The sequence below is a fragment of the Rhinoderma darwinii genome, chromosome 5 (genome assembly GCF_050947455.1).
Source record: "Rhinoderma darwinii isolate aRhiDar2 chromosome 5, aRhiDar2.hap1, whole genome shotgun sequence".
NCBI classification, from domain to species: domain Eukaryota; kingdom Metazoa; phylum Chordata; class Amphibia; order Anura; family Rhinodermatidae; genus Rhinoderma; species Rhinoderma darwinii.
The window spans coordinates 279,414,505-279,440,309 of NC_134691.1; the positions used below are offsets into that span (position 1 = coordinate 279,414,505).

A 25,805-nucleotide genomic window follows, 5' to 3' on the forward strand; every position below is an offset into this window, starting at 1 on the left:
TGCATAGAGTGGAATCTGAAATGGTGCCCCCTGATGAAGCCGGCAGGCGAAACTGGTCAGGTACCATTGAGATTCCACGTGATGTATTTTTAACTTTGTGATGCACTGATGAACAAGTTTTTATCTTGTAAGTTTGGTTATTAAAGAAGGGAGAACGTTTTTTAATCTGATTTTACGAAGTTTCTGTTTTCTAATCCCAATATTCTCTGTTTATAGCTGCCAAGCAGGTTCAACAGGAACAGCAGTGATTCCAACTTTCCACCATCTGATGAATGGAGCGGCAAAGACTAAAGGTTTTATCACCTACAGGCACTAGTAGTGGCAGCGGCGGGGAAAATGAGTGTTTGCAGAAAACGCAGAAGCGAGCAGAGATACAGTTAGGTCCAGAATTATTTGGACAGTGACACAATCTTCATGATTTGGGCTCTGCATGCCACCACATTTCATTAGCAATCAATGCAGAAATACAAGTAATTCCAAAGGGTTCACTTAATTTTTCTTCCAATTGTACATCTCCCCCTATATTTTTATTTATTAATCACATGTCTTACCATATTATTATAGCAGATTTTTGTTAGTGCTTCTTTCATTGAAATGAAGCAAAATCCTAAGAGTAAATGGACTGTTATCCTCAGCAAATCCGACCTGACTTACCCTAAGTTTAGCTATCCTCTCTGACCACACCATAAATATAAAAGATCGGTTTGATTCAGCATGCATAGTTAGGTCCAGAATTATTTTGACAGTGACACAATCTTCATGATTTGGGCTCTGCATGCCACCACATTGGATCTGGAATTAAACAACCAAGAGGTTTAATTCAAGGGGTTGAACAAAAATATCCTATGAAACGTTTAGGAATTGCAACCATTTTTTTTTACACAGCCTCCTCATTTCAGGGGCTCAAAAGTAATTGGACAAATTAACCTTAAAATGAATAAAAAAACTATTTTAATACTTTGTAGGGAATCATTTGCAGGCAATGACTACCTGTAGTTTGAAACCCATGGACATCACCAAACGCTGGGTTTCCTCCTTTTTGATGCTTTGCCGGCCTTTACTGCAGCTGTCTTCAGTTGTTGCTTGTTTGTGGGTCTTTCTGCCTTTAGTTTTGTCTTAAGCAAGTGAAATGCATGCTCGATTGGGTTGAGATCTGGTGATTGACTTGGACACTGCAGAATATTCCACTACCTTACCTTAAAAAACTCCTGGGTTGCTTTCGAAGTATGTTTTGGGTCATTGTCCATCTGTACTGTGAATCGACATCCAATCAACTGTAATGCCCATGGCCGCGGACTGCCAAGTTTGCTTACCTCCTGACGGCCGCAGCCATGGATTAGTGAGCCCGGGTCCCCATCCCGTCCTCAGGAGACGCCAGCGCTTACTTCCGCTTTGCTCTTCTGGGCCCCGTAAGTTGCGCTCGCACGCACGTGCCCGCACTTAAAAGGCCATCGCGCACACCTGAATTAAAGACCAAATTAGCCCATGAGCACCCTGGACTATAAGAAGGGCTCTGCCCCTTCCTGCTTTGCCTGATCATTGTTGACATTACCCTAGTTTGTCTTCTAAGTGTCTTTCAGTTCCCAGTGTTTCCCATTCCTGCTACCTGTAACCTGTATCCCGTGCTATCCTGGTACAAGTGCCGCATTGAGTTGGAGTCGTGCTGCGCTGTGTACCACGCCTGTCCTGCTACACCACGCCTGGTGCCTACCTGCTGCCTAGTCCCATCCGAGCCTGTCTTGCTACGGTCTGAAGCTACGACAGGTGCACCTATACGAACTATAGACTTTGACCTGTGTACTGTTGGCCAGCTGCCATACCGTTAAGGCGGTGCGACCCAGTGGGTCCACGCATCCTACGTGACATCGACCCTGCTGCATTTGGATGAATCTGAGCAGAAAGTATATCCCTGAACACCTCAGAATTCATCCGACTGCTTCTGTCTTCAGTCACATCATCAATAAACACTAGTGACCCAGTGCCTTTGGCAGCCATGCATGCCCATGCCATCACACTGCCTCCACCATGTTTTACAGAGTATGTGGTGTGCTTTGGATCATGAGCCGTTCCAAGCTTTCTCCATACTTTCTTCCTCCCATTATTCGGGTACAGGTTGATCTGTCCAAAGAATGCTGTTCCAGAACTGGGCTGGCTTCCTTAGATATTGCTTGGCAAAGTTTAATTTGGCTGTTAAGGATCTGCCAGGCACAGCTTCTGTATCTACGCCCATAGGTAATCAGTCTGCACCTGCTTCTATGTCTGTGAGACTGACTCCATCTTCCACCACTCAGGAGGGCAGGCTTAGGAGTAGGAGAGCCTATCACAGCCTGGCCAGACCCTCTGTCTATTTATACCTGCCTTTCCTGTTCCTCCTTGCTTGTGATTCTTCTCGTTTGGTTTCCTGGCCCTGCTACAGCTTCTGAATATTTGATCCTGCTCCATACTGACCCTGGCTTACTGACTACTCTCCTGCTCTGCGTTTGGTACCTCGTGCACTCCTGGTTTTGACTCGGCTCGTTCACCATTCTTGTTGCTCACGGTGTTGCTGGTTTTCCTAGAATCTGCCCGGAGGCTAAACCCGAGACAAGCTCGATGGGCGCTATTTTTTACCAGATTCAACTTTTTGGTTACCTATAGGGCTGGGTCTAAAAATATTAAGGCCGATGCACTGTCGCGTAGCTTCATGGCCAGCCCTCCTTCGGAGGAAGATCCTGCTTGTATTTTGCCTCCAGGTATAATCATTTCCTCTATTGATTCTGATTTAGTTTCTGAAATTGCTGCTGATCAAGGTTCAGCTCTCGGGAACCTTCCTGTGAACAAGCTGTTTGTTCCCCTGCAATTCCGGCTAAGGGTACTTAGGGAAAATCATGACTCCGCACTATCTGGTCATCCAGGCATCCTGGGTACCAAGCACCTCATTGCCAGAAACTTTTGTTGCCCTAGGTTGCCTAAAAACGTTAAGGCCTACGTCGCCGCTTGTGAGGTTTGTGCTAGGTCCAAGACTCCCAGGTCCCGACCAGCGGGCTTACTACGTTCTTTGCCCATTCCCCAGAGACCTTGGACCCATATCTCCATGGATTTTATCACCGATTTGCCTCCATCTCAAGGCAAGTCGGTGGTGTGGGTTGTAGTAGACCGCTTCAGTAAAATGTGCCACTTTGTGCCCCTCCAAAAACTACCCAATGCTTAGACGTTAGCTACCTTGTTTGTCAAACACATCCTGCGTCTCCATGGGGTCCCTGTCAATAGTTTCTGACAGAGGGGTACAATTTGTTTCTTTGTTTTGGAGAGCCTTCTGTAAAAAGTTGGAGATTGATCTGTCCTTCTCCTCTGCCTTCCATCCTGAAACTAATGGCCAAACTGAGAGGACTAATCAGTCTCTAGAACAATATTTAAGGTGTTTTATCTCTGACTGTCAATATGATTGGGTCTCATTCATTCCCCTCGCCGAATTTTTCCTTAATAACCGGGTCAGTAACTCGTCAGGGGTCTCCCCCTTTTCCTGTAATTTTGGGTTTAATCCACGGTTCTCCTCCGTTTCACCTGGTAGTTCCAACAATCCCGAGGTAGAGGTCGTTCATCGGGAACTGTGCACAGTCTGGGCCCAGGATCAGAAGAACCTAGAGGCGTCCCAGAGCATACAAAAAACTCAGGCAGATAGAAGACGTTCTGCTAACCCCTTGTTTATGGTCGGGGATCTGGTGTGGCTATCGTCAAAGAACTTGAGCCTTAAAGTCCTGTCCAACAAGTTTGCTCCCCGGTTTATAGGGCCGTACAAGGTCATTGAAGTCCTCAATCCTGTCTCCTTCCGACTTGAATTGCCCCCATCTTTTCGAGTACACGACGTGTTTCATGCCTCCCTCCTCAAACGCTGCTCCCCGTCCTTGGCTCCCTCGAGGAAACCTCCTGTCCCCGCTCTCACCCCTGAGGGGGTAGAATTCGAGGTGGCCAAGATTGTGGACAGCAAGATGGTCCAAGGCTCCCTCCAGTACCTGGTCCATTGGAGAGGATACGGGCCTGAGGAGAGGACTTGGGTACCCGCCCGGAATGTTCACGCTGGGGTATTGGTCAAGAGGTTCCACCTTAGTTTCCCCAATAAACCAGATCCATCTAGAAAGGGTCCGGTGGCCCCTCATAAAAGGGGGGGTACTGTTAAGGATCTGCCAGGCACAGCTTCTGTATCTATGCCCATAGGTAATCAGTCTGCACCTGCTTCTATGTCTGTGAGACTGACTCCATCTTCCACCACTCAGGAGGGCAGGCTTAGGAGTGGGAGAGCCTATCACAGCCTGGCCAGACGGAGCTAGCTCCCGCCCTCTGTCTATTTATACCTGCCTTTCCTGTTCCTCCTTGCTTGTGATTCTTCTCGTTTGGTTTCCTGGCCCTGCTGCAGCTCCTTGAACTATTTGACCCTGCTTCATATTGACCCTGGCTTACTGACTACTCTCCTGCTCTGCGTTTGGTACCTCATACACTCCTGGTTTGACTCGGCTTGTTCACTACTCTCCTGCTCTGCGTTTGGTACCTCGTACAATCCTGGTTTGACTCTGCTCGTTCACCACTCTTGTTGCTCACGGTGTTGCCGTGGGCAATTGCCCTTTTCCCTTGCTTCTGTGTACCCTTGTCTGTTTGTCTGTCGTGCACTTATTGAACATACGGACCGTCGCCCAGTTGTACCCCGTCGCCAAGGGCGGGTCGTTGCAAGTAGGCAGGGACTGAGTGGCAGGTAGATTAGGGCTCACTTGTCTGTTTCCTTAGCCCCATCATTACATTGGCCTTTCTATTTTTGAGGCGGATTAATGGTTTGCACCTTGTGGTGAACCCTCTGTATTTGCTCTCATGAAGTCTTCTCTTTATTGTAGACTTAGATACTGATGCACCTACTTCCAGGAGAGTGTTCTTCACTTGGGTAGATGTTGTGACGGGGTTTTTCTTCACCATGGAAAGGATTCTGCGATCATCCACCACTGTTGTCTTCCGTGGACATCCAGGCCTTTTGGAGTTCACGAGATCACCTGTAAAGGATCTGCCAGACACAGCTTCTGTGTCGACGCCCGTGGTTAATCAGTCTGCATCTGCTCCTAGCTTTGATAGAGTGACTCGATCTGCTACCACTCAGGCTGGTAGGCTGAGGAGTGGGAGAACCTATCACAGCCTGGCCAGACGGTTCTAGCTCCCGCCCTCGGTCTATGTATACCTTCATTTGCTTCTTGTCTTTGCCTGTGATTCTCTCTTGTTTCCTAGCTCTGCTGTTCCAGCTATTACTATTTACCTCAGCTTCATATTGATCCTGGCTTTACTGACTACGCTCCTGCTCTGCGTTTGGTACGTCGTACACTCCTGGTTTGACTCGGCTCGTTCACTACTCTTGTTGCTCACGGTGTTGCCGTGGGAAACTGCCCCTTTTCCCTTAGCTTCTGTGTACCCTTGTCTGTTTGTCTGTCGGGCACATATTGAGCGTAGGGACCGTCGCCAAGTTGTACGCCGTCGCCTAGGACCGGTCGTGCAAGTAGGCAGGGACTGAGTGGTGGGTAGATTAGGGCTCACCTGTCTGTCTCCCTACCCCGTCATTACATCACCAGTGCGCTTTTTTTTCAAGAATGTACTGTAAGAAGGATTGTGCAACACCTAAACCACATGGAGTGGTGAGACCGTTATTAAACTGTTAGCATTATTCCTCTCCGTATGGAGTCTTTAAAAGGTCGTTTTTAGCAGCACTAATATAATTTCTAAACCATGCCTAAGATCGTCAAACAATTAAATAAAGTCTTAAAATATTTGCAACCCAGGCCACCTATAGGGTTTTTTTTTTGTTTTTTTTTAAAGGAATACAGCTAAATTTGCTTTTGAAGCCATAATACTCTACGTAAATATACGTGGCAGATAGCGTTATGAAACAAAATGTTAAAACGTCCTGGAAAAGGGTTTCCGTCTTTCAATCAGACAAATAAATACTTGTGGCAATGAGGCAGATTGCTGCTTTAATGTGCCGGCCATAAATATTACAACACGGTGAGGAAAGTACAGTGTATGTGGTATTTGCTTAAATATTTACAATGCATAATGCAAAGTATTCTACAATGACATTGATGCAGCACAACCAATTACCATCCAATGTCGCCAATGTATGCACGCACAAAGAGTTCATATTGTAAAAATTGTATTCAATCTTAAAATGCACTATTTTATATAAAAATAAAAATAGCGTATTTTACGTTAATGAATATAACGCTCAGATTGTGTTTAGAATATAACGCTTGTGTTTCATAAAAACAAAAAAAAAACACTTCTGATACGCCTGTCACTGCTATACAGGCAATGATGTTCATTGTGCAAATTGCCACAAAATATATTTAATTTGTCTACTTATACCATATAAAATACATTTACAAATTGTGAACCCGATATGCAGCATAGCTATGTGAGAAATAGCTGTAACTCTCCACTTTGCCTTTCTATTAGCTCATTAACATTGCTTCTTTAAGCTTCCATTGCTTTTCAGACTTAATGATGGAATATATAATGCACGATAAACAAAGAAGACAGTGTCCTCTGGATGTGACCAACTAATGGGACATTGCTCTACTAAACACAGTAATGGGGACGCACATTGCTTTGTGACCCACTGCAGATCACAACCAAGATGTGAAGATATTAAAGGGAATCCGTCAGATTTTGATCAACTAAACCACCAGCATCCTGTGGTTTAGTAGTCTAAACATGCCAACATCATAAACTGACATTTCGGGAATAGTTAGTAAAGTAAATTACAGCATCCCGAGCGGAGTTCGGGGAAAAAGTCGGCAGCATCAGGCACTTGTGCATTTCACACATCAAGCAGAGGACAGTACACCTCGCTTTACTGCACATGCGAATTACATTCCTCTGTTCATGCGCCTGATGCCCCACTACTCCCCGTAAATTGTAAGTGACTTTACCAACTATTCCCGAAACAGACGTTTGGGCAGGTTTGAAACACTAAACACAAGCTGCATAACCACATACTGGTGGTTTAACGGCTCCAAACCTAGTAACAGGTTATTCTTAATAGCAAAACATGTAACAAATATAAAGAAATATACATTGATCCTTATTTAGGACTTCTATGTAATTAATCAGACCAGACATTAGGTGGGACATTTATTAGGACTGGCTTTTTCTATGCCAATCTTAATAGACAAAATCGCTGTAGTAAGAAGTGTCTAACTTATTAAGAGGCGTGCGCATCTCTGGCGGTTTGTTCACCAGATTGTCAAATCTACGCCAGTTTTGAACCAGCGTAAATTTGTGTTATAATTTACATAAATTTCTGACATACATTTTAGTAAATTTGTCAAGCTGCGGGTGGCCCCGTCCTCTCACCTAAGTTTGCAATTTTACCTGCAAATTGCAACTCTTGTGCCGTTTAAAACATTTCTACTCACAAAAACTGGCATAGAAAAGTTTATAAATTCCCTCCCTATAAGTCTATGGTCTACATCAGGCGTCTCAAACTCGTCCGGGTAAATGGGCCACACATTGAAAAAAATTTAAATCGACGGGCCGCATTACTTTCAAATACAAAATTATGGTTAATCTATTTGTTATTTGAACTACTATAACAATACTACATTACTATAAGAATACCGCTAGGTTTAAACTTACCAAAATTTGCGAGTTTATGCCACATGCATATTTTAAGAATCCAGTTTTCCAGCTTAAGTGTCGCTAAATGCAATCTGGCTGCTCAGTTGGCAGCGTTTGGCAGATACAAGAATGTCAAGATTGGGCAGCCCCTTTTTAGATAGTGCCATAGTGCCCTCTGTATTTACGGTCACACCCCCTCCCGTATATAATGCCACATTGCCCTCTGTAGATAGAGCCACACACCCCTAGATAATTCACCAGTGCCATCTGTAGATAATGCCACAGTGCCCTCTGTAGGTAATGCCGCAGTGCCCTCTGTAGAGAGTGCCACACCCCTCCTAGATAATGCCACAGTGGCCTCTATAGATAATTCTCCAATCCCCGTTGTAGATAATTCCCCAGTGCCCTCTGTAGATAATGTCACACACACCCATTTGTAGATAATGCCACACACCCCTTTGTAGATAGTGCCACACATATCCCCCTGTAGATAGGGAGTGTAATCCTCAAGCGTTGTCGGCAATTTGGCCGGGGATTCCTCTCCTGGAGGAGCCACTGATGTCACTGTCCATATATGGACAGTTACGTCAAAGGCCTCATCTATCAGCGGAATCCCTGACCAGAGCGCTCTGGCTGGGGATTCCACTCCTTTGGGTGCCCCAATGAAGCTATGTATAGAGAGGGTGGTGTAGCGCTGTCCAAAGGGTGGGGTGTGTGGCGTGGCACTATCTACAGGGGGTGTGTGCGGCGCTCCTCCTTCGGCCTGATCCATGCTCTCCCGCTGTCAGCGTGCCACAGATGACAGCTTCAGGTTCCGCATGCAGCCCGTGGGGCGCGTGTTTGAGACCTCTGGTCTACAACATGCATTGTTAGTGGGATGGGAGCGTTCCACTAATGCTATCCATAGCTTTAGTATAAGGGCATTAGCATGTCATAAAGGGAACCACAACTTGGAACCCCCATCTATAAGACAGATAGGAGAGCCACTAAACAGGAACGGACCCACGGAGATAAGATGATTACCGGTGTAGCTGTTTTTAGTGAAGGAGTGGTCTTGATGAGACAACACCTATAAAAATTGGTCAATTGTTTGGTGTAAAAGCAAGGGTGTAAAAGGGTTTTCTGGACTCCTCTTCAAACCTCTGCCACTCCTGTGCTGATGAGCCTGCAGTTTACATTGCTGCAGCCAATCACTAATGGGAGCATTGACGTCAGTATGTACGGAATGGGACTGCTGATTCCATGTGCTGTCAAGGCACATCATTGCTGCAGCAATGTAAATCGTGACCACGGGACAGGGTACTGGATTAACAGAAGATACTTATTTAAAGATGTTAGAAATAAACAAAACACTCTTCTCTCTATTACCATACACTTTGGCCTGAATTAAACTATTCAAGATCTTAGGTTTTGTACACATCAAGTTTGAGTCCAACATTTGGCGTATATGCTAAACATATCCATAGAGCTCTATTCACCTGACAGAGGCTAAAATAATGTTCTTTTGGCCTCATGCGGTCTGGTATACGTTGGCATACTTTTTTTCTCTGTATCGAAAAGCGTATCTATTACACTTTTCTTTGCAGAGGCATCCTACCCAAAAAATGTTAAAAAAACACTGTAGACTTTATTTTAACATGGTAGCCTATAGGCGATGTAAACCACTCTATGCTCAGACTCCAGGCGTATACTGTATGTTTGATGGAAGGCTCAGACATGATGTGAACAGAGCCGTACTTATGACGTAATCAGCAGGGACTATATGTACTGAATGTCCACACCATTTTGTTTTGTTTTTTATCTAAATTATGACATTCTGGCTGACTGCAGCTACCACTAGGGGGAGTCTAGTAGCTCACAGCATACAGCCCATACATTGAACTTAATAATAAAACAGTATACAGTAAGTTCCCAATTTCCCTCCAGTGGTGGCTGCAGGCAGCCAAATGTATAACATTTAACTCAATGTATATACAGTGCGCATGCTTGACCTGCTGCTCCAATAATTCGGAGGAATGGGACCTCCGTTCTCGTGATCAGTGGAGGTCCCAGCGGTCGGACCAACAACAATCAGCATGTTATCACCTATCCCGTGGTTAGGGGATAACATTTAACCACCCCTTTAAAGCTCTGTATAGGAGTATAGGAAAAAATTGAGCTCTGACCGCTACAAAGATATACTATAAATTTAGCAGCACCTAATATTGTATATAAAAATGATTTGGTGCTAAAATTTGGACATTTAAGCAGATTGTTGTATCACATTGGGATGTTGCGATGGATTTCAATCTTTGATCTGTAATGCAATCCTAATGGCTTTGTGGTTTATTCATTAGGATAATAAATGTAAAAACAATTATAAGCATATCAGGAGATCATTGGAATCATATGACAAAAAAAAAAGGAATAAACCTTTTTTAAAATGCATGATCGTGTCAGTTAGCATTAACAGAAAGCATAGCGAGATATGATGATACACTACCATACTTTTTGCAATACCATCAATTAGCCAATACACTTACACAGGCAATACTGCCACTTCTGAAAGCCTGAGAAAGGAGCTAAAAGCCTTATTTAAATTAAATTACCCTAATATATTGCTGGATTCCAAAAACCTCAATTATCACGCAGTCAGCACACTGTTGATCCTAAGACCTTTATGAAAAATGGCTAAACACTTTACTATTCCATTACTGAACAAATACAAATTTACATTATAATTGAATTCTTACAGGGACAGTAGATGCTTCTGAAAAGTGACATTTGAATAGCTCGGAATATTTTATATTATTGTCAGATTTCTTTTATTTTCAGAAAGCAAGAAAACGTTTTCCCACATTTCTATGCATCCATCTGACGTCACAATGTGTCACTACACTATTACATTAATGAATTGCATACAGTACACAGCATCACTATCTTAGGCCACATGCACACGACCGTGCCCATAATCACACTCTGTAATTACGGGCACGGCTGGCTGTAGACATTTGCGGACCGTACTTCCATTATAAAGTATGGGAGCGCGGTCCGTAAAATAAAAAAAATAGGATATGCCCTATTTTTTACGGAAGGTTTTTCCGGCACGAACACCTTCCCGTAAACTTATGGGAAGGTGTCAGTCAGCCATAGAAAAGAATTATAGGACTACAACAGGAAATATATACATACACACACACACACACACACACACACACACACACACACACTAGTCCTTCTCAATGACAGAATATCAAAAAGTTAAATTCATTTCAGTAATTCAATTCAAAAAGTGAAACTCATATTATATAGATTCATTACACACAGAGTGATCTATTTCCAGCATTATTTCTTTTGATGTTGAAGATTATAGCGAACGGTTAATGAAAACCAAAAATTTAGTCCCTCAAAAAACACTCTAATCCGCTAATCAACACAAAACATCTGCAAAGGTTTCCTAAGCCTTTAAATGGTCCAAAAGTCTGGTTTAGTTGGCAACACAATCATGGGGAAGACTGCTGACTTGACAGTTGTCCAGAAGACAGTCATTACCACCTTCCACAAGGAGGGTAGGCCACAAAAGGACATTGCTAAAGACGCTGGATGTTCACAGAGTGCTGTATCCAACATATTAATGGAAAGTTGAGATCAAGGAAAAAGTGTGGTAGAAAAAGATGCACAAGCAACAGGAATAACTGCTGCCTTGTAAGGATCGTCAAGAAAAGGCCATTCAAGAATCTGGGGGAAATTCACAAGGAGTGGACTGCGGCTGGAGTCAGCGCTTCAAGAGACACCACACACAGACGTATCAAGGACATGGGCTACAACTGTTGCATTCCTTAAGACAACGTCAGAAGCGTCTTACCTGGGTTAAGGAGAAAAAGGACTGGTCTGTCGCTTAGTGGTCCAATGTCCTGTTTTCAGATGAAAGTAAATTTTTTATTTTATTTGTAAATCAAGATCCCAGAGTCTGGAGGAAGAGTGAAGAGGCTCTCAATTCAAATTGTTTGCGGTCCAGTGTGAAGTTTCCACAGTCAGTGATGATTTGAGGAGCCATGTCATCTGCTGATGTTGGTCCACTGTGTTATATCAAGTCCAGAGTCAACGCAGCAGTTTACCAGGAAATTTTAGAGCACTTCATGCTTCCCTCTGCTGACAAGCTGTATGGAGATGTCGATTTCATTTTTTCATTTTCCAGCAGGACTTGGCACCTGCCCACACTGCCAAAACTACCAATACCTGGTTTAACCCCTTCGCGCTCAGCGACGTAATAATCCATCGCGCTAACTGTATCGTTAGAGCTCAGCGACGGATTATTACGTTGCGGGGATAACGGCCATTTCGGCCATCTTCCCGACACATGCAGGAGCTGTGACAGCTGCTGTCTCGTACAGCAGCTGTCACAGCTCCTACAGCGGGGACCGATCGCTGTGTCCCCGCTGATTAACCCCTTAAAAGCCGTGTTAAATAGTGATCACGGCTTTTTAGGGGTTAAGCTACAATCGCCAGCCTGCTACGCGATAGCGGCTGGCGATGGTGGCTATGGCAACCGGACACCAAACAATTGCGTCCGGCTCTGCCATCGACGGAAGCCTAGTGGGTCCTGACGGAGTCAGGACCCACTATGCTTGCTGTCAGTGAGTAGCTGACAGTTCTAATACACTGCACTACGCATGTAGTGCAGTGTATTAGAATAGCGATCAGGGCCTCCTGCCCTCAAGTCCCCTAGTGGGACAAAGTAATAAAGTTAAAAAAAAGTTAAAAAAAGATGTGTAAAAATAAGAAAATAAAAGTTTTAAAAGTAAAAATCCCCCTTTTCCCTTATCAGTCCTTTATTATTAATAAAAATATATAAACAAACAAATAAACTATACATAATTCGTATCGCCGCGTCCGTAACGGCCTGAACTACAAAATTATTTTGTTATTTATCCCGCGCGGTGAACGCCGTAAAAGAAAATAATAAACCGTACCACAATAACAATTGTTTGGTCACTTCACCTCCCAAAAAATGGAATAAAAAGAGATCAAAAAGTCGCATGTCCCTAAAAATGGTACTGATGGAAACTACAGTTCGTTACGCAAAAAACAAGTCCTCGCACGGCTTTATTGATGGAAAAATAAAACCGTTATGGCTCTTAGAATAAGGTAACACAAAAAGTGAGTGATTTATTACAAAACGTATTTTATTGTGCAAACGCCATAAGACATAAAAAAAAACTATAAAAATCTGGTATCGGTGTAATCGTATCGCCCCGCAGAATAAAGTGAATATGTCATTTATAGCGCACGGTGAACGCTGTAAAAAAATAGATTAAAAAAACAATAGTAGAATTGCTGTTTTTTAGTCACCACGCCACCTAAAAATAGAATAAAAACTGATCAAAAAGCCGCATGCACCCCAAGAAAACTACAATGGATTCCTCAAGGGGTCTAGTTTTCAAAATGGGGTCACTTTTGGTGGTTTTCCACTGTTTTGGCAGCACAAGACCTCTTCAAACCGGACATGGTGCCTACTAAAAAGGAGGCCTCAAAATCCACTAGGTGCTCCTTTGCTTCGGAGGCCGGGGCTTCAGTCCATTACCGCACTAGGGCCACATGTGGTATATCTCTCAAAACTGCAGAATCTGGGCAATACGTATTAAGTTGCGTTTCTCTGGTAAAACCTTTTGTGTTATAAAAAAAATGGTATAAAGAGGATTTTCTGACAAAATTTTTTTTTAAATTTCACCTCTACTTTGCTCTAAATTCCTGTGAAACACCTAAAGGGTTCATAAACTTTCTAAATGCTGTTGTGAATACTTTGAGGGGTCTAGTTTCTAAAATGGGGTGTTTCATAGGGGTTTCTAATATATAGGTCCATCAAAGCAACTTCAGAACTGAACTGGAACCTAAAAAAAAATAAAAAATCAGGCAATACTTGGCTTCTTACATCATACTGATAATGAGCAGAGCCCACCCCGAGATGACCCCAGTTTTGACCGTTTGTATAAACGGAGACCCCTATTAGACCGTTTCAGTGCCCGGTTTTCCCAAGCATTCACCCCCGAGAAGTGTATTTCTATTGATGAGTCCTTGGTGGATTATAAAGGGAGGCTTCAATTCCGCGAGTACCTGCCGGGTAAGAAGGCAAGGTATGGCGTGAAGATGTATGAGCTGTGCGAGAGTGTATCAGGGTATACCTACAGGTTTAGGATATATGAAGGGAAGGACACCAGTGCTCAGCCCCCAGAATGCCCCCCCTTACTGGGAGTTAATGCAAAAATTATGTGGGATTTGGTGCACCCACCTGGACCAGGGTTACCACCTCTACCTGGATAAATTTTATACCGGCGTCCCACTCTTCAACTGCCTCGCTTCCAGTCCTGTGGCATGCGGCACTGCTAGAAGAAATCTGAAAGGCCTCCCTAAGACTCTGCAGGGCAAACAAGAAGGGGTGAGTGCAGGGCACATTCTAGCAGCAACATATTGTGTGTCAAGTACAAGGACAAGAGAGATGTCACACCAGTACCCATGTACCTGTACGAGGTACCAGTACAGAGACCCCTAAACCAGACTGCATCCTGGACTACAATAGGTACATGGGAGGGGTGGACTTGTCAGATCAAGTCCCGAAGCCCTACAGCGCCATGCGGTGTGGTATAAGAAGCTGGCCGGGCACATCATACAGATGGCATTGTACAATGTGTACGTGCTACGTCGATGTGCAGGCCAGAGGGGAACTTTCCTGGAATTTCAAGAGGTGATTATCAAGAACCTAATCTTTAGGGACCAGGAACGGGGGGGCACCCAGTACTTCTGGAAGCGAGGCCACACGCATCGTACCAGGGCAACACTTTCCAGGAGAAGTTCCCCAAACTGGCAAGAAGGGAAAAAGTCAAAAGAGGTGCAAAGTCTGTTATAAGAGGGGTATAAGGGAGGACACAATATATCAATGTAACGCGTGTCCCGAAAAACCAGAGCTCTGTATGAAAGAGTGTTTTAAAATTTATCATAAATCCCTTGTTTTATAATTTACCCCAATTCTACTTACCCTGATGCACTCCACACAGCTTATCCCCCCTTGTCTTTCCCCTCTGAGCCCTGCTGTGTGCCCAGGCAGCTGATAACAGCCACATTGAGGGTATTGCCGTACCCGGGAGAACCCACATTACAGTTTATGGGGTGTATCTCTCCGGTCAAAATGCTCACTACACCTCTAGATGAATGCCTTAAGGGTGTAGTTTTTAAAATGGGGTCACTTCTTGCGGGTTTCAACTGTACTGGTACCTCAGGGGCTTCTGCACACATGACTTTGCACGAGAAAATCCCCAGTAGGCCAAATGGTGGTCCTTTCGTTCTGAGCCCTCCCATGGGCCCAAACGGCAGTTTATCACCACAAATGGGGTATTGCTGCACTCAGGACAAATTGCGCAACAGAATGGGGTATTTCATTTCTTGTGAAAATAAGAAATTTTCAGCCAAAACTACATATTATTGGAAAAAATTAATTTTGTTTTAATTCCAAGCCCAATTCAAATAAGTTCTGTGAAAAAACTATGGGGTCAAAATGGTCACAACACCCATAAATGAATTCCTTGAGGGGTGTAGTTTCCAAAATGGGGTCAGTTCTAGTGGGTTTCCATTGCTTTGATACCTCTGGGGCTCTGCAAATGCAAGATGGCACCCGAAAACCAAACCAGCAAAATCTGCACTCCAAAGAACACACAGCGCTACTTCACTTCTGAGGCCTCCCATGGGCCCAAACTGCAGTTTATCACCACAAATGGGGTATTGCTGCACTCAGGAGAAATTGGGCAACAAAATGGGGTATTTTGTTCCCTGTGAAAATAAGAAATTTTGATAAAAAATGACATCTTATTGGAAATAATGTAATTTTTTTCATTTCACAGCCTAATTCAAATATGTGCTGTGAAAAAACTGTGTGGTCAAAATTGTAACAACAACCATATTTGAATTCCTTGAGGGGTGTAGTTTCCAAAATGGGGTCACTTCTGTGGGTTTCCATTGCTTTGATACCTCTGGGGCTCTGCAAATGCAACATGGCACCCGAAAACCAATCCAGCAAAATCTGGACTCCAACAAACACATAGCGCTCCTTTCATTCTGAGCCCTCCCATGGGCCCAAACGGCAGTTTATCACCACAAATGGGGTATTGCCGCACTAAGGACAAATTGGGCAACAAAATGGGGTATTTTGTTCCCTGTGAAAATAATAAATTTTGATCACAAATGAAATCTTATTGGAAAAAATGTCATTTTTTTAATTTCACAGCCCAATTCAAATAGGTGCTGTGAAAAAACTGTGCGGTCAAAATGGTAACAACAACCATAAATGAATTCCTTGAGGGGTGTAGTTTCCAAAATGGGGTCACTATTCGGGGATTCCTACTGTTTTGGCACCTCAACACCTCTTCAAACCTGGCATGCTGCCTAAAATATATTCTAATAAAAAAGAGGACTCAAAATGCACTAGGTGCTTCTTTGCTTCTAGGGCTTGTGTTTTAGTCCATGAGCGCAGTAGAGCCACATGTGGGACATTTCTAAAAACTGCAGAATCTGGACAATACATATTTAGTAGTGTTTCTCTGGTAAAACCTTCTGTGTTACAGAAAAAAAATGAATAAAATTGAAATTCAGCAAGAAAAATGAAATTTGCAAATTTCACCTCCACTTTGCTTTAATTCCTGTGAAATGCCTGAAGGGTTAAAAAACTTTCTAAATGCTGTTTTGAATACTTTGAGGGGTCTAGTTTTTAAAATGGGGTGTTTTATCAGGGTTTCTAATACATAGGCCCATCAAAGCCTCTTCAGAACTGAAGAAGTACCTTAAAAAAAAGGATTTTGAAATTTTCTTAAAAATATGAGAAATTGCTGTTTAGGTTCTAAGCCTTGTAACGTCCAAGAAAAATAAAAGAATGTTCAAAAAACGATGCCAATCTAAAGTAAACATATGGAAAGTGTGAACTAGTAACTATTTTGGGTGGTATAACCGTCTGTTTTACAAGCAGATGTATTAAAATTCTGAAAAATGCTATTTTTTCCAAATTTTCACTAAATTTTGCAATTTTTCACCAATAAACACTGAATATATCGACCAAATTTTACCACGAATATGAAGCCCAATGTGTCACGAGAAAACAATCTCAGAATCGCTTGGATAGGTTTAAGCATTCCGACGTTATTACCACATAAAGTGAAATATGTCAGATTTGAAAAATGGGCTCTGAGCCAAAACTAGGCTGCGTCCTTAAGGGGTTAATAACCACAGTATCAAGGTGCTTGATTGGCCAGGAAACTCGCCTGACCTAAACCCCATAGAGAATCTATAGGGTATTGTCAAGAGGAAGATGAGACACCAGACCCAACAATGCAGACAAGCTGAAGGCCGCTATCAAAGCAACCTGGGCTTCCATAACACCTCAGCAGTGCCACAGGCTGATCGCCTCCATGCCACCCTGCATTGATGCAATAATTCATGCAAAAGCAGCCCCGACCAAGTATTGAGTGCATATACTGTACATGCTTTTCAGTAGGCCAACATGTCGGTATTAAAAATCACTTTTGAAATTGGGCTTATTTAATATTCAAATTTTCTGAGAGACTAAATTTCGGGTTTTCATTAACGGTTAGCCATAATCATCAACGTTAGAAGAAAAGAAATGTTGAAACTCGATCACTCTGTGTGTAATGAATCTATATAATTTAGGAGTTTCACTTTTTGAATTGAATTACTGAAATAAAATTAACTTTTTGATGATATTCTAATTGATTGAGAAGGACTTGTATATATAGAAATACAAAGGTCAGCAGCACAGGCACTGTTTGGGTGCAAGCCCTAGGGAACTGACCAAAGTCCCAGGTATACAGCGATCAGAAAATAGGCAGCACTCCGTAGAATTTAAAGTGAAAAAATCAAGGTACTTTATTGCCCTCAGTGCCAACACTGAGGGCAATAAAGTACCCTTGATTTCTTCACTTTAAAAATTCTACGGAGTACTGTCTATTTTTTGATCGCTAACGCTCCAAATTTCACCCAGCTTTACTGGGTACGTTTTACTTTACTCAATGCCTGAGCAAATAGGTTCATATTCTAGCTTACCTTTTCTTCTCTGCTGTGACTTCTATTTGAATTTTCTGACTGAACTTGACCACGTTCTGTGTGATGACCGTCTGTCCTGACCTCTGGCTCCACTATCCGTGAATGACAGTCTGCTACCGGCCCTGACCCTGCATTTTGTCTGCTGTTATTGTAACTTGCCTGTCTACTCTATGAGTAGCGACCCGGGGATTCTAGCAGTCAAGTCCAAATCTCCGTAAGGAGGTTAAAGGGTGAATAACTAGCTATCCCTTAGACTTTGCTCCCCAGTTTAGCCCAGTGGGTCCACACCACCCTCTGTTGTCAACAATATATATGGTCCCCATGACACTCATGCTTTTTTGCAAAGGGTGGAAGACCCCAGCCACCGAATGCACGTAGGGCAGAAAGATTGGTTCACTAGGGGGCATTTTCTATTTGGAATTCCATACAGGTTTTGTTCAGAGGAAATGAAAAAAACTGATATATCCATTAGGTATCTGAGAACGTATCTAAGAATTTTTATAGCACAAATTATCCCAATTTCGAACAGGAACCTATTAAGAATAATGTAAACTTGCAGATTACTTCATATATACCATATTATAAAATGGGACCAAAACTGGCTACCATTTACCTTTCTGGGCAAATTCAATCCGTTTTAGCTGAAGAGATAACATTAATAAAGAAATAAATGAAAGCAGTATACTGAATATTTTAGAGGGCAATTTGCATGCCTCTCATGCTCCAAAATGCAAAGTATTATCAGTTAAAACTCATGTGCTGAGGTCCCTTTTGGCAATTCATCAAAGGAAAGTGGTAGAGAACCACAGGATCTGAACTGCTTTCTAGCTTTGGCAGTGTAATTAATAGCAAGCTGCATTCATCATTCGCAATCAATACCTGGGAGGCATCCCAGGCAGGGATGAGAAAACTTGCATAAGCGATCAGTGTAATAATCATGTGAGTACTGGGATATTTATTTCAGGATTGCAACTTTAGGCTTAAAGATCTTTATGTAAAGATTCCAGCAGCATCCTAGGTGCAGCATATTAAATAGTCTTTAAAAAATAAAAACTTTTCCGTTTAAGATAGAAATGGATCATCTCAGAAAATAACTGCACACCAGTGGCAGCGAAATTTCACCAAGAAGCATTGATTTAATAGAGATGTAACAATAAATTTAAGGTAAAGATCTAAAGTTTAGCCTTTTCCATATTTCAGTGTACAATAATTTGAAAGTAGTATTTCCTCCTATAAAATATTGTTTGGCAGGTATTATTGTGTACCATAAAAAAAGCGCTTGTTAGTCATGCACATTAGAAAAAAAAGTTAGAAGGACTCCTAGCTAAAACATCACTTAGTTGCCTTTGGCTCCTAAATCTAAAACTGTAGGAGCCAAATTATATTTTTGCAGTCGCCAAACAAAGAATCAACGTTATCAGATTTAAAAGTAAAAAAGGTTTACACTAGACTGTGGACTGACCAATCACACAGTTTAGCCTAGACCAGACATGGGCAAACTACGGCCCGCGGGCCACATACGGCCCGTTAGGCTTTTTAATCCGGCCCGCCGAACTTGTCCAAATTATAGTAAAAACCTCCTTTTTTTTCCCCTTTCCCTGCAATGCCCACGTTTTCCCAATAGATGGCGCACTCAAAACACATTGACCGTTGTTAATGTGGCGCGTATTTCTCTTTATTTCACTTTAATTTTCACTTCGTTTCACGTCACCATTAAGCCCTTCTGTGAAAATGAGCGGACCAAAGAGAAGGAAAGTGGACAGCGAATGCCGAGTGTTTAATAAGGAGTGGACAACAAAATACTTCTTCACTGAAGTCCGATCAACGGCTGTATGTCTGATATGCCAAGAAGATGTTGCGGTTTTCAAAGAGTACAATATCAGCCAGTATCTGCGAAATAGTATGTAAATGCCATATCTTGCATATTCCTTGAGACAAATTTATTAACTGATAAGGGCTATTTTTCACATTTGAAAGACAGTTAATAAATTGGGTTGTAGTGTTCTTACTGTGCTATGAGGTTTGCACACACTACATTTAATGCTTTAGTATATCCGGCCCAAACACTCCCTCCAAATGCTCCTGGCCCGGCCCCTCTGTCAAATTTTAGAACCCATTGTGGCCCGCGAGTCAAAAAGTTTGCCCACCCCTGGCCTAGACTGTGCACTGACAACTGGAGTCTAAAAAGTCAAGAGCCAAATGTTATTTCTTGGTCATCAAATAAAAAAAATCAACATTATCACATGTAAAATAAAGAAAGCGTTTACAATAGACAGTGGTAATTTGAGAAGTTTCAGGAAAAAACTGATTTTCCCTAGCGCTGCTAACTGGTAAAACCCTTCTTGAGTAGTGAGGATTTAAAACAAGCAAATGTAATATCAGATATTGATATTACATTTGCTTGTTTTAAATCCCCACTACTCAAGAAGGGTTTTACCAGTTAGCAGCGCCAAGGAAAATCCGTTTTTTTCAGCAAACTTCTCAAATTACCATTTACCATTGGACCCGGATCGGGACCCAGGCTGCAGCAATATTTTAAAACAAGCTTTCAAGGATGTTATGCTCCTAGCACAACCAACCAGGTCAGCAGAACTGAGCACCTATCTGTGGCTTTTGTTACTATATCATTTGATGCACTATGTGCGCTTTGTGTCGTTTTTTTCTACTCTACTGTTTAGCGACTACACTAGACAGTGGACTGACTGACCAGAGCATTTAGACGAGACTGTGGACAAACTGGGAGCAGCGTTACACTCTATTGTGGACTGACCAATTACCACGTTTACAATAGACTGTGGACTGACCAGTGGCCCCATTTACACTGGATTGTGGACTAATCGGCAGTAGAATTTACACTAAACCGTGGACTGTCCTGGTCCCAAACTTGGTGGCAGCCTTTACATTAAACTGTGGACTAACTGACCGCAAAACTTACACTAGACTGTGGACTGACCGAACGCAGAATTTACTGTGGACTGACCGAACGCAGAATTTACTGTGGACTGACCGATTGCAGATTTTAACCCCTTAATGACCGCCGATACGTCTTTTTACGGCGGTCATTAGTGGGCTTTATTCTAGAGCGCCGCCAAACTACGTCGCTGCTGTAGAATAAAGTAAACAGAGCAGGGAGCCGTGAAATCTCCCTGCTCTCAGCTGCCAGAAGCAGCTGAGGGCTGGGGGCGTCCCTGCTCTGCCGGGTGAGATCGATATTAGTATCGATCTCACCTGTTTAACCCCTCAGATGCGGTGCACAATAGCGAGCACCGCATCTGAATGGTTTTGGAGAGAGGGAGGGAGCTCCCTCTCATCTCACTGACACCCGGCGATAAAATCGCCGAGTGTCTGTATCTTCTATGGCAGCCGGGGGTCTAATAAAGACCCCCAGGTCTGCCTGCAGCGAATGCCTGCTAGATCATGCCGCAGGCATGACCTAGCAGATGCCTGTCCGTTTTAAACGGACAGGCAGTAATACACTGCAATACAAAAGTATTGCAGTGTATTATAATAGCGATCGGAGGATAGTGAAGTCCCCTAGTGGGACTAGTAAAAAAGTAAAAAAAGTTTAATAAAGTTAATTTTAAAAAAAAGTGAAAAAAAAAAATGAAAAACCCAGCTTTTCCCCTTACAAAATGCTTTACTATTAAAAAAACTACAATAAAGCAAAAAAGTTACACATATTTGGTATCGCCGCATCCGTAACGACCCCGACTATAAAGCTGTTACGTTATTTAACCCGCACGGTGAACGCCGTAAAAAATAAAATTAAAAACAATGGAAAAATTGCTGTTTTCTGTTAATCCTGACTTAAAAAAAATGTGATAGAAAGTGATCAAAAAGTCACATCTACTCTCAAATGGTACCAATAAAAACTGCAAGTCGTCCCGCAAAAAACAAGACCTTATACAGCTATGCCGACGCAAAAATAAAAAAGTTACAGCTCTTCGAATGTGACAATGGAAAAATCTAAAAAATGGCTTGGACATTAGGGCCCAGAATGCCAGCAGGGGGAAGGGGTTAAACTAGACTGTGTTTACACTACGCTAGAGTCTCTGGACGAAGCCATTGAAGGTGAGTGGGTCAGGCTTCCTTAGTCTCTGCTGCACCACATTAGTGTGAACTTTGTACCATGGAGTCCATAGTTAATGAATTAATTTCCTCTTATTTCATTCATTTGATGCACTGACATTTGGACAGCCAGTTACTTACAAGAGGGGTTTTTTTATGTGCACATTCACTAATTATATAGGTGCACTGTTATTTTCTGTGCACTTCTGGTTAGGTGATTTTTTTCAATCTATCATTCTTTTTGACATCCTTTGGACATTAGTATTACACATTCTCACCATGAACTGTGATTTTTGTATAATTCAAGCAATTTTCGTACCAACAATGAAATTTGTTTGCAAATGTGCCATTGTTTTTACATGTGTATGTGCATTTTATTATTTAGTAGTCAGATATTTCAAGTATATAAATGGGCGCCGGATTAGAGAACATGTTGGAGATGTTATAAATAAAAGAGATACTCCCATATCGAAGCACGTACATGCAAAACATCAGGGCAGAGCGGAATGTTTAAAATTCCAGGCAATTGAACTGGTGCTTCCTCCAAAACGGGGAGGGGACTGGGACAATCTTATTCTGCGTAAAGAGGCCCAGTGGATCTATAGGCTGGCTTGTATACAGCATGAAGGTCTAAACGAGCAAACAAACTATACCTGTTTTATTTAAATAGATATCCTAATGCTATCACTTGTGGATGTCTAAGTATGTGTGTTGCTGTTATTCCTGGATGTTATACAATCACTTGCAGTACACCATTCTTTTCTAATAGGCATAGTCGTTCTTCAGAAATAAATGTTTCAAATTCAAAAGTATATTTGCCTATTCATTCACACATAGTGTATTTACAGAGAAGGTGCTTAATCTATGGCAGCTAAGTTGCGGTTTTGAGCTGATCCGCAATGTTTATCCTAATGTTATCGTCATACTCTGTCCCTGATGAGTATGGGCTTGAGTGCAGTAAGGAGACGCGCTCTCGGCCTCCCACTGCGCCTGCGCGTTCGGTTGATGTTGTTGATGTTATTTCCGGGTACGTCAGCTGACGGCCGGGAGTCACATTGTCAGACGTCACGGATGAGGTGGGCGACTGTGATTGGCTGTTTCGAAAGGCACTGCCTTAGCCCGGGGGGAGGAGTATTAGTTATATCAACTCTGGGTCCCGAGTGAAGCGTGCCGCTGACATCCATGCGAGCACGCTTCCGTGTTGTATAGCAGAATATCTGCTACTGTTTGAATATCGCTGGCACCATAGCCAGAATGACGAATTTATAGACCCCTGATGAAATATATGTATAGAAACGCGTAGGGTCAGGTTAGTGAGGGATCATAGCGTAGGTGACAGCGGCACTGTTGTTCACCCTAGCACCAGGTGATTTAGGAGCGGTAACTGCAGGCTCTGGTGCGTTTTAGGGTTAAATCCACTGATACACCAATGTTGAAATGCTGATCCCATATATGTATCTTTCAAGTATACTCAGTTAGAGAGGGTTCACAAATGAACCAATAATTGGAGTATTTGTTTAATACGTTTTTAATGCACACGGTGGGGCTTCCTCACAGCGGTGATTGTACCCCTGTTTTTAGAGAGTTATGAAATAAAATGTATACGTTTTACTCATTTAGCACTTCAGTGAATCACAATTTCTTATACCTTGTGGGAGCACAAGTAAATATATCGTAGAATACAGTGAATTATCCATTCTTTTTGACATCCTTTGGACATTAGTATTACACATTCTCACCCATGAACTGTGATTTTTGTATAATTCATGCAATTTTGTACCAACAATGAAATTTGTTTGCAAATGTGCCATTGTTTTTACATGTGTATGTACATTTTATTATTTAGCAGTCAGATATTTCAAGTATATAAATGGGAAAGTATTAATTCCTGTTCATAAACAAGGGCAGTTCATACAACATGGTTGTGGCTGAGCTTCAACATGCATCCTCTAACTTGATCATATTTTGACTAATTTTGCAATCAAAATTGTGAGAAAAATATAAAGAATTATTCTATATGTGTCTAACGAGATCAGTCATTTCCCTCCTCCTTTTCACAATCCTGTATCTGGCTCTAAGGCAACTGGCTGCAGGAAGAGCCTACTGTTCCTTCTGCAATAAAGCACCAGGAACCCTAAGTCCTGCCGTAGTTAAACCCGCACCCTCCTCCATCTGTCAACCAAAAATGGAAGGGATTAGGAGGAAATTAAAAAGGCAAGAATTCTATAAGATAGCATGCATAAAATCCTGCAGACTGAAAAACAATGTGGGCAAGTTCTTCTATATATTTGAAACATTATTTTTCAGGTTAAGTGTTCCTTTAGGGAGCAGGCAACATTCATCCAATTAGTGTAATTGTTTACATCATAAAATAGATCTAAACATTAAAAAAATCGAATTCAAATACTGCAAATGGAGGTTAGATTGAGTAATACCAGTGCTCTATTTGTGATACAAGGACTACATTACTTGTAGTAAATTCCAAATATGTTATATTGAACTTCTCCCCCCCCCCCCCCCCCCCAATGTCTAGGAAGGTGTATGCCTCTTACCATAGGCACCTGCTTTCCCACTTGACATTTCAGGCCATTCCTGCACCAGTCCCAAGGACTTCAAATAAAATTTGCAAGAAAATGTCACACAACAACAGGTTCTCCTGATTAAACTTTCCTCCTAAGGGATATGGTTATTTAGCCATTATTCCACAAGCAGTTAAATCTCTGGGAAGGAAGGACAGGATTTGCTTTTGATATTAATCTCTCTCAAGATGTCTCTCTCAGCACTTTATGGAGAGCACATAAAGCTGTGGCCAGAGGGAGATTAATACGCATTGCCTCACATTGAAAGACAGAAAAGAGCGTTCACGGAGTACAATTATCTCCTTCACTATTTAAATGAGACAGATTGCATGAAAAGCAGCTGGATGGCGAGGCTTGCCTGCAAATGCTAAACATGAGAAGCCCCTTTTAACACATATAATACATGCAAACATGTTTGACCGGCTTACCATAAATGGGGTGGGTCTATTCTATTAGTATTAATTTGCTTCAAAATCCTTGCGTAAATCCATTAATGTATCATTTAGTGCACTGATGAGTCAAGCGTTAAAACCGTTATTAACATCACACTCTTTAATGGTCTAGTAATATTACAGCTTGGTCCTACATTAACCCCTTGAGTACCCAGCTCATTTTGGCCTTGAGGACCAGACCCATTTTTTCAAATCTGACATGTATCACTTTATGTGGTAATAACTCCGGAATGCTTTTACCTATCCAATTGATTCTGAGATTGTTTTCTCGTGACATATTGTACTTTAGTTTAGTGCAAAAATTTGGTCGATAAATTCATTGCTTATTTGTGAAAAACACCAACATTTAGCGAAAATATGAAGAAATTATTATTTTTCCCATTTTAAATGTATCTGCTTGTAAAACAGATGGTAATACCACACAAAATAGTTACCAATTAACATATCCCATATGTCTACTTTATGTTTGCATCGTTTTTTGAACATTCTTTTATTTTTCTATGACCTCACAAGGCTTAGAACTTTAGCAGCAATTTCTCATATTTTTAAGAAAATTTCAAAAAGCGATTTTTTCAGGGACGAGTTCAGTTCTGAAGTGGTTTTCAGTGCCCTATATATTAGAAACCCCCATAAAACACCCCATTTTGAAAACTGCACCCCTCAAAGTATCTAAAACAGCATTCAGAAAGTGTTTCAACTCTTTAGGCGTTTTACAGGAATTGAAGGAAAGTAGAGCTGAAATTTTCAAATTTCATTTTTTTTTACAAAATTCATGTGTAATACATTTTCTTCTGTACCACAGAAGGTTTTACCTGAGAAACGCAACTCAATATTTATTGCCCAGGTTCTGCAGTTTTTAGAAATATCCCACATGTGGCCCTAGTGTGATAATGGACTGAAACACAGGCCTCAGAAGCAAAGGAGCACCTCTTGGATTTTGGGGCCTCCTTTTTTCAGAATATATTTTAGGCACCATGTCAGGTTTGAAGAGGTCTTGTGG

The 25,805-nt window shown here is 42.1% G+C and overlaps 1 protein-coding gene across 4 annotated transcripts in view; it reads right to left on the reverse strand.

The window, feature by feature from the left end:
- Positions 1 to 25,805, reverse strand: part of RARB (retinoic acid receptor beta) — a 646,418-nt gene that overhangs the window by 507,495 nt on the left and 113,118 nt on the right. Inside the window, exon 2 of one of the 4 annotated variants that reach the window (XM_075827190.1) lies at positions 655 to 792. The exons of the other annotated variants lie outside the window; for them this stretch is intronic. The gene's annotated coding sequence lies outside the window, so the exon portion shown is untranslated. The remainder of the gene's footprint in view (positions 1 to 654; positions 793 to 25,805) is intronic. 4 annotated transcript variants of the gene reach the window in all.